Raw genomic sequence first — 9,983 nt, 5'->3', positions numbered from 1 at the left:
CTCTCTCTCTCTCTCTCTCTCTCTCTCTGTCTGTGTGTGTGTGTGTGTACACACACAGAGAGAGAGAAACACACACACACATACACACAAACTCTGTGAGCACTCTGCAAACATCAGTATTAAATTTTAAATCCCATGTTCAGCCATCCTCTTGACTTTGTAACAGCTGTCTCTACAGGTTTCTACATGTTTCTTTCTTTCCCAAGACTGGCACCATTAAATAGTCTCTCTCTCTCTCTCTCTCTCTCTCTCTCTCTCTCTCTCTCTCTCCATACACAATGCTGAGGGCCCAAATGACTCCTTGCAAATCCTTCTAGAAAGATACCACACAAAGCTAGACTTCTATATCCAATCACAAATATCACTTAGCCGGGCATGGAGTCATTCCAGCACTCAGAGAACAGGACAGAAGGATGATGGCCCAGGCTACATAGAGAGATCCTGGGTTTTTTTTGTTTTTTTAAAATAAAGTCATTGGCTGTAATGGGTGCCATTGTTTTTACCAGTATTGAAAAGAAAACATAGTAATTTGACATATGAATAATGCTTCTTATGCTTATCCATGAATTACTCAGACAAAATTACACACACATAAATAAATAGTGAGGTATTCTTAAAATGTTATTCTTTTACTAAGTTGTTAACTGCATAGCTCATTGCTGTAAAGCCCTCACTTATGCAATTAAGTAAAGTTAGAACATTATGCTCCTAGTTAGGATTAAGTTCATCAATATTATTTAAATAATAGGAAAACAGGCCAGTAGTTAAAAAGACAAAATAAGGGGCAGCTTCCCCTGCCCCACTACCAAGTTAGACTTATGCGCAACATCCCTTGTGAATTAAACAAAACTGGTTAGACAAGACCCAGCACACGTTTGTAAATAAACCATGCATGATTGCAAGAATGCCTGCAGACCTTGCAACTTCTGTGTTTCCAGTCTGATACCATTGCAAACTTGTACTAGCTATGTGACAAGGAACTTCCAAATTTAGAAGCTGAAACCAGCAAATGTATATTGCCTCCGTTTTTAGGAGTCCCAATCCCATGAGAGGCTTAACTATGAACCTGGTTCCAGGCATCTCCTGAGGTTGTAGTGAGAACTGTCCCCAGAGGCTCTGGTCACCTAAAAGACAGCATATCAGACTGTGGCTTCCATCCATCCCAGGATGGGTTGTGTAACCTACTGCGGAGGGACATGAAAACTTTGGCAATAGTAAGTTTTCTGGGCATGCACCATCAAAAACTAGTTCACGACCCAGTGTGTAATGAACGTGAGGTGCTTCTCATTGCTCTCCTGGGTCACATTATACAACTTCACTCCAGCCTCAGTTCTGAATTGAGAGCATATGCACTTTGCCCTGTGTATGCAGTCACACTATGCAATGCTAATGGACGTCACCTGGGCACATGGGCTCCGAGCCAAGCCTATTGGCTGGTATGAGTTGCAGCCCTCTTACTGTACACATACAGTTCTCTACTATTGTAGAAACATAGTGGTTTAGTCATAGGAAACAAAGACTTAAAATAGTTCCTCGCCATGTAGGAATCAAATTAGTCTGTATTTGGATTGTGTTGCCATAAAATACTATTTGAGGGGCTGGAGAGATGGCTCAGTGGTTAAGAGCACTGCCTGCTCTTCCAAAGGTCCTCAGTTCAATTCCCAGCAACCACGTGGTGGCTCACAACCATCTGTAGTGAGAGCTGATGCCCTTTTCTGGCCTGCAGGCATACATGCAGACAGAATACTGAGAATGTTGTACACATAGTAAATAAATTTTTAAAAAAAGGAATGCTGTTTGAGTCACTGACTTGAATTTTTCTTAAACTTTTGTTAAATTAATTTTAATTAGGGATTAGAGCCAAATTTCCCAATGGTTTCTCAAATATCCTGAAATATACTTTTGATATTTTGTGCTATGTTCTTATATGACATGAGATCCTCAGCCATGGCAACTATAAAATATCACTACTGACGATCTCTGAAAAATATTGAAGATGTTCTACATCCATTTTGTATAATGTTGGATTGTCCTTCTTTATAAATATCTTTAGAAAGGATTTTCTTATTTTGCCTTATTCTTTGCATATCCTGCAGTACCAAATATTCAGTCTAGATTTAATTTTTTATGCAAAACAAGCAGGTGCATTCTTCAAACTAGTAAATTTTCTTGTACCTTTAACAAATTATTCATACACCAAAGAATTGTTTGGTTCATTATTGGTAAATAATTTGCTATGTCCAGCTATTTTCTATGTCTATATACCTGAGGTTACATAAGAATTTTTCAGGCAAAGAGGATCACAAATGGAAAAAGTCTATGATGCCCTCATCTAAAGATGGATAAGAATGAACCTGCTGAGCCAGGCAGAGGCAGGAAGATCTCTGTGAGTTCGAGGCCAGCCTTGTCTAGAAGAGCTAGTTTCAGGACAGGAACCAAAAAGCCACAGAGAAACCCTGTCTCGAAAATCCCCCCCCCCCAAAAAAAAAACTGCTGAACTGGAAAGATGACTCAGAGGTTGAGAACACTGGTTGCTCTTCCAGAATCCTAAGTTCAATTCCAAGCAACCACATGGTGGCCCACAACCATCTATAATGAGATCTGATGCCCTCTTCCAGAGTGCAGAAAGAACACTGTATACATAATTTTTAAAAATGTTAAAAAAAAAAAAAAAGAATGCGCTTGCTTTCATGGCTGTTGGCGGAAACCAGATCTTTGTCACTTGGGCCTCCCTGAAGGTCTGTTCACAGTGGTATCTGGCACTTTCTGAGCTTCTGATTCAGCAGAGAGGGAAAGTGAGAGCCCAAGATGGAAGCCACCTCACCATGTTTGCAGGACATTACCGGTTCCGTTGACCAGCTTGGTCACATTGTAAAACGGAACCACACAAGCTAGGTACACAGTGACAGCCACATAGGACTATTTGGGGTTTCTGACCCCTCAAAAAACCAGTTGTACTAATTTCCATGACTTTCTGAACAACAGTTTTATACGTATCAAGTGAATCAGCACGGGAGGAGCGTTTGTTAGAAAGATTGTCTCACTGGGTATCTTTACGTAAGGAAGCCAGAAGACAAAGCTTTTGGACAAGCAACTGACATCCATTTTTATAATGTTGACTAGGTCTTAAAAGATATCTTTGGAAAGGGTTTTCTTATTCTGCTTTGCTTGCTTTTTGCCTGAGCTCCATTCTCTTGTCTTAATATTTTCAGAAGCAATTTAATGTAAGATACTTACTAGAGGTCCTATAAATGTTTGTTGAATGAATAAAGCTTCCAGATCCAGTTCCCCATTTTAATATTAGTCCATCATTTCTCAGTCCAGAAATGCTGGGCATGGCCATCGTACTCCTCCTTGCTGGGAGCTATCTGGTCATCACTGGCAGCGAGAAACATACACAGATCAAGAAAGGGTTAATTGTTGTGAGAGCGGGGCATCCCCCCACAGTGTGACTGAGAGAAGACACAAAGGACACCTCTTACCAATTACCACTGTTATTTGATCTGAAATGGAACTTTGCCCTCCTTTTAGAAGAAAAGAATACTCTTTAACTCTTTTGAAAAAGAGAAGAAACTCTTGGGTGCTCCTTTAGCTTTGATGATATATTGGAACTATATGGTAAACTTTACTCTGAAATTTCAACTGAGTATTTTTTTTATTTATTTATTAAAGATTTCTGTCTCTTCCCCGCCACCACCTCCCATTTCCCTCCCCCTCCCCCAATTAAGTCCCCTTCCCTCGCCAGCCCAAAGAGCAAACAGGGTTCCTTGCCCTGCAGGAAGTCCAAGGACCACCCACCTCCATCCAGGTCTAGTAAGGTGAGCAACCAAACTGCCTAGGCTCCCACAAAGCCAGTACATGCAGTAGGATCAAAAACCCATTGCTATTGTTCTTGAGTTCTCAGTAGTCCTCATTGTCCACTATGTTCAGCGAGTATTGACTGGCCTTAAGGAAATACTCTATGAGTACATATATTTTATTTATTTGTTTGTTTGTTTAGGTTTTGTTGAGACAAGGTTTCTCTGTAGCTTTGGAGCCTGTCCTGGAACTAGCTCTTGTACAGGCTGGCTTTGAACTCAGAGATCCTCCTACCTCTGCCTTTCTAGTGCTGGGTTAAAGGTGTGTGCACCACTGGTCAGCCGAATACATTTCAATATGGGCAAAGAAGAGAAATAATTAGGAAGTCACAAGGTCAAAGGCAAATCATGTAGACTCCCTTTCCACTGCACTACCTTCTCTATAAGATTGTGCATGTACACACACACATACATGCACACACACACACACACATACACACCATGGTTATTTAAATTATTAATGTACATTATGTTATTAAATTTTCAAAACACATTTTTGCACTTTAATTTTCTAAAGTTAGATGCAACTTAAAATTTATGTGTTTTTTATCATTTTTCAAAAATACAAAAAAATTAACGACAAAAAAACATTTTGCTGATGGTGGCGCATACCTTTAATCCCAGCTCTCAGGAGGCAGAGGCAGACAGATCTCTGTAAGTTCAAAACCAGCATGGTCTACAGAGTGAGTCCTAAGACAGGCTCCAAAGCTACAGAGAAACCTGTCTCAAAAAAACAAACAGACAGACAGACAAACAAAAACCAACTATTTTTTTTAAAAAAAAATCTAAGTTGTTTACTAAAATTTAAGATGTCAGTGATATTTCTTCATAGCTGAAAACTCTGAGCTGCTGTCTCATCACCATTAGTTCTTTGTTCCTAATTATCCAAGCACAAACGTTAGCACCAGGAAGGTCAATGTCAGCCCGACCCCGCAGCGCAGTTACCTGGAGCTTCTTCAGGGCTCTATTTCTGCCTCGGAGCAGCAGGCTAGGAGAAGGATGCCCCTCCTGGGGTGGTGATGAGAGAGAGAGAGAGAAGAGCACTCCACAAAGTGGAGTTGGCTCAACTTGAACTGTGAAATCCTATCTGGCTGATGCCCCAAGAAGCAATCTTTGCTGCACCCTAGTGGTAGTGCCTTCTGAGATCAGACCTCTTACAACTGAGTCTTTTTCTAGCCTTTGAGAAGATGCTTAAGGTTTTTTTTGTATAATAACTTCATGAGCTCATTCCATCAAGAATGCACAGAGAATAATCTGTGTGTGACTGGATCTTCTTAAACTTCATCTCTGTTTCCTAGAGAAAGGCCCAATGGCCCGGGAGCCTGTCTTTCATCTGTCTCCATTGTCTTCCCTTTCATAACTTTGCAAGCATGAAATTTGGTGAGGCAGAACTAGCCCACAAATGAATCTGTAATAGGCATTTGCCAACTCATACCTACCTTCTGTCGACTGAAGGTCCTCTGTCCCTTTCCTAACTTGTACAGTTCTTTAAAAAGCAAGAATAAGCTGGGTGGTGGTGGCATGTGCCTTTAATCCCAGCACCCTCAGAGACTGGTTGATCTCTGTGAATTCGAGGCCAGGCTAGTCAACAGAGAGACTCCAAAGATACAGGAAAACCCTGTCTCAAAAAACTAAAAAAAAAAAGCAATAATAAAAATATTATTTAAATAATTTAAACGTACCTCTTTCTGGGTTTCTATAGAAGTTTTGTCCCTAAATGGGGAAACATGCTAATTGCTAGTTGCTTGTTACTTTAGGGCCCTAGTCCTTGCCCCTAGTAACATACTATTCATATTTGTGCTAAACAAACACAAAGAGCAAATAAAGGAAATTATTTTAATTTAAAGACTCTCACTGTGTAGTTGAGGCCAGTCTTGAACTCACGATCTTCCTTTCTCAGTCTTCTGAATTCTGGTATTGCACACCATGACACCAATCTTCTGAATTCTGGTATTGCACACCATGACACCAGTCTTCTGAGTTCTGGTATTGCACACCATGACACCAAGATGCATTCTTACACACTGGTTGAAAATTTAGCCTTCCAGATGTATGTGGTAGCTCATGCCAGCTATTTCAGTACTTGGGAGGTAGAGGAATCTTTTTTTTTTTTTTTTCATCCAGGTTCAATGATGTGAGATGCCCCTCTGTATGCTGTGAATATGTTTCATTACCATTGGTTAATAAAGAAGCATTTTTGGCCTGTGGTGGGGCAAAACATAGCTAAACAGAGTACAGGGACAAAGAAGGCAGAGTCAGGCAGATACCATGTAGGGCCAACAGGCAAAACTGCAGCTTTAGTCCTAGGCATGCCCACTCAGAACTTAAAGAAGAAAAAGAAATGTTTCTGGTCAGAAAAGGATTAGAGATAAACAATAAAGACAGATTCCAACCAAAAAGAAACCTCTAAATGGGTCTCAGTATGTATATATATGTATGTATATATATATATATACACATATATATGTTTAAGAGAAAGAGAAGAGTAAGACAGTCATAAATTAAAGAAGTAAAGATAATAACATAAATATTAAAAAGTAATAGAGTACAAGAAAAAAGCCACGTAACGATGGAAAATACACGAAGAATCTAGATACCGTATGTTAATATGTTTTCTTTGAATTTTTTTGACTACAGAGAGACATTTGATTGTAAAGACTGCTATGCTAAACCAAAATATATTTTAAAGGTTCCTTGACTTCAAAATTTGAGTCTAAGGACATGTAACTTTGGGAAAAAAAGATTCTGCTTTTGTTTCCAAAGAGGATGGAAACCTGTGGATTCCTTCAGGCTAATGTGGTTTGATGAAATGAGACCTCCTGAAAGGTCTCCATGAACCCTAAAAATACTTCACCTAACAAAGATCAGAAACCAGTTTGGAGAAAACAATGCCCAAATTCCAAAAATGATTGTTTAAAAATGCTTATTTAAACTTTAAAAGGGTTGGCTATAAATGATTAATGGTCATTAATTTCTAAAAAAAAGTAAGAAGGATTTGATATAGAAATGAATACTTTATATTGGTATGGATTTTGACTTATGGATACAAATTTAAAGTCAGTGTAGGCAGAGTCATTTCCCAACTGCTCAGACCCAAATAATCATACAGAAACTGTATTATTTAAAACATTGTTCAGCCAATGACTCAGGCATAATTTTAGCTAGCTCTTACATCTTTAATTAACGCATTTTTATTAATCTATGTATTGCCAGGAAGTTGGGGCAATACATAGATTTCTATTATATTAAATAATAGATATAGGTTAATAGAAATAGAAATAGGTTAACTTTGTGGCAATACATAGATTAATAGAAGTGGGTTAATTAAAGATTAAGAGCTAGCTAGGAATATGCCTGAGTCACTGGCCGATCAGTGTTGTAATTAATACAGTTTCTGTGTGATTATTTGGGTCTGGGCAGCTGGGAAAACGAAAGTGCAGTCTTTACTTACATATAGTTACTTACAATAGTAACTATATGCAGTGTATGATCTCTTGGGTCTCATTACATTTTAAATTTGAAGTGACCTCCTCCTCCAAAGAGTTCCTGTATAGAAGGTGTGGTCTCTAGCTGGTATTAATATTGAGAGGTAACTGAATCTTGAAAGCGCTAACTTCATCACTGGATCAATCCTTGGCCAGTTCATAGCTAAATGGATTGACTATTAGTAAGTAGGTCAGGCCTAGTTGACTTTATCTCCCTTCCCTTCCTTCCTTTCTCCACTATTCCTCCCCCTCCCCAACTCCCTCTCCTCTCTTTCCTGGCTACCATGAGGTGAGCATATCTGTTCAGCCCACCCTCCGTCATGATGCTCTATTTCACCACATGTCCAGACACAATGGGGCTAGATGACTGTGAACTAAAACCCCAAAAATGTGAGCCAAAATAAACTTTCTCTTGTGTAAGTTATTTTAGATGTTCAGGGGGTGAGAAATTGCCTAGCCTGGATCTGATATTTAATCTTAATTTTGAAGTGGACTCTGTAGAGAGAAAGGAGGCATAAGAGATGACAATTGAGGCTTCTTTTTATTTTTTTACTTTATTTTTTTTTAACAGTCAAATAATTTATTAGCAACAGAATGTTGCAACAAGAAAGTAAAATTGCTTTCTGAGCAGCGCTGGGAAGGGGAAAAGGCAGTGGCTTCCCAGTGTGCACTTCTGAATCCCACCCCAGATGTTAGGTCTCCGTCCTCACAGCTGCAGAATACATTGATGGGCTGAGCAGCCCAGTCATTAACACTAAAGCCCAAGTAATTACAGCTCAGAGCTTTTATAAAAACACCCTCTTTCCCACAGGAGCAGTGCCTAAAGCACTTTTGTCCCCACTTCCCTAGTCGGCGGTGGAGGAAGAGCAGGCCAGTCAGGCATGAGGCACAAATAGTCTTTATTGGGCTCACACAAGGAGTTCGTTGGTCTTGAGGACCTCTGTGAACTTGCAGATTTTCTTCTCCACGTTCTTTTCTGCCTGTTTCTGTTGCCTCAAGATCTGCTTCTTCTTCCGATAGTGCATCTTGGTCTTTTCCTTTCGTTTCTCCTCTAGAGTGGCTGTTACTGCCTGGTACTTCCACCCGACCTCAAGAGCCAGACGCCCCAGGTAAGCAAACTTCCTGGTAGGCTTCAGCCGCACAACCTTGAGGGCGGCAGGGACCACCATCTGCTTTTTCTTGTCATAGGGTGGAGGGATCCCATCCAACACCTTGAGGCGTTCCAGGGCAGCCTGGCCTCGCTTGGTCTTGTGGGGCAGCATGCCTCGCACAGTGCGCCAAAAAAAATGTGACTCGGGGCTTGGAAGTGGTAGGGGCCTCAGGAGGGGTTGGTGTTCATCTGCTTTCGGAGAAAGGCCAGATACTTCAACTTGTTTCTGTACAAATTTCTAGAAATGTTGATGCCCTCACAGCGAACAACGACCATGTTTCGGCCCAGCAGTACCTGCTTGGCCACAATGGCCGCCAGGCGACCCAGAAGATGGCCTCGGCCGTCCAACACCAGAACCTGCCCCTCCACCATCTTCAGCAGCCGCCTGGGAAAAAGCTTGAGGCTTCTTTTTAAACTGAACATATGAACATTCTTTTAAATTGAATTTTCTTTCTCTGCTCCTGAAGGTTGATATGGTTTCTGATCCAAGAAAAACAGCCAAGTATTTTATTACACTCGTATTGTTTCAAGTGATCTGGAATATTTTTCTTTTGCTACTAATTTTCTTTTTTTTTCTTTTCTTATTTCTTCTTTTTTCTTTTTTTGGTTTTTCGAGACAGGGCTTCTCTGTAGATTTAGAGCCTATCACCCTGGTACTTGCTCTGTAGACCAGGCTGACCTCAAACTCACAGAGATCCACCTGCCTCTGCCTTCCAAGTTCTGAGATTAAAGGCATGCACCACCAATGCCCATTTTGCTATTGATTTTCATGTGTAATTTTCCCAGCTATTAGATTGAAAATTTTAGTTTAACCTCACAAACCGAACTTTCCTCTTCAAATACTTAAAAGGTTGGTTTCAAGTTTTTGAAACTGTGTTATATATTGAATATCTGACTATTATGAATTCTGAGAAAAATGTGTCAATTAAATGAGTAAAGTGTAGAAAGCATTGTGTGGCGGATGGTAGGTGCTACGTTATTGTCAGTCTTGTATCTGTAATTATTCATGAACATTGCTATAACTATACATTTGTGGCAAGCATATCTACATTCCTCAATAGCAGCTCATCATTTTCTTGAATAAAGTTGTATGAAATAAATTAAGTCTTCCTCACTTTGAATTAGCTCAACCCTATATTTATAGCCAATGTAAGGTCAGTGTAAACATGTTGTGCTGTCCTTCCCCAAAAGAAGAAGTGTGGAAATATCCTTGGCATTCTGATCTGGCAGCCCTATTTCACTCTAATGCAACCTTGCCACTTGTAGCCGCAGAACATCCCATAACTCCATCCCTATCTTGTTAGTATTTGTAAAGGCTCAGTAATGGTTGTTTGATCGGTTTGTTGGTTGGTTGGTTGATAGGTTAGTTGTTTGGTTGGATGGTTGGTTGATTGGTTGGGCTTGGTTTGTTTCAGAGAGACTCCCTTCATCTCAAGAGTTACAGTCTCACAGCCTCTACATTGAAAAATAACATGAGAACTTTATGGTCTA

At 40.0% G+C, this 9,983-nt stretch overlaps 1 pseudogene; it reads right to left on the bottom strand.

Annotated features, from left to right (window-relative positions):
* Positions 1 to 8,164: 8,164 nt before the first annotated feature.
* Positions 8,165 to 8,868, bottom strand: LOC126508820 (60S ribosomal protein L13a-like; annotated as a pseudogene).
* Positions 8,869 to 9,983: the final 1,115 nt, after the last annotated feature.

Source organism: Alexandromys fortis, unplaced genomic scaffold (genome assembly GCF_014885135.2).
Source record: "Alexandromys fortis isolate MF-2015 unplaced genomic scaffold, M_Fortis_MF-2015_v1.1 scaffold_40, whole genome shotgun sequence".
NCBI classification, from domain to species: Eukaryota; Metazoa; Chordata; class Mammalia; order Rodentia; family Cricetidae; genus Alexandromys; species Alexandromys fortis.
The sequence above is the reverse complement of the archived record's forward strand: the minus strand, read 5'-3'. Positions and strand labels throughout refer to the sequence as shown.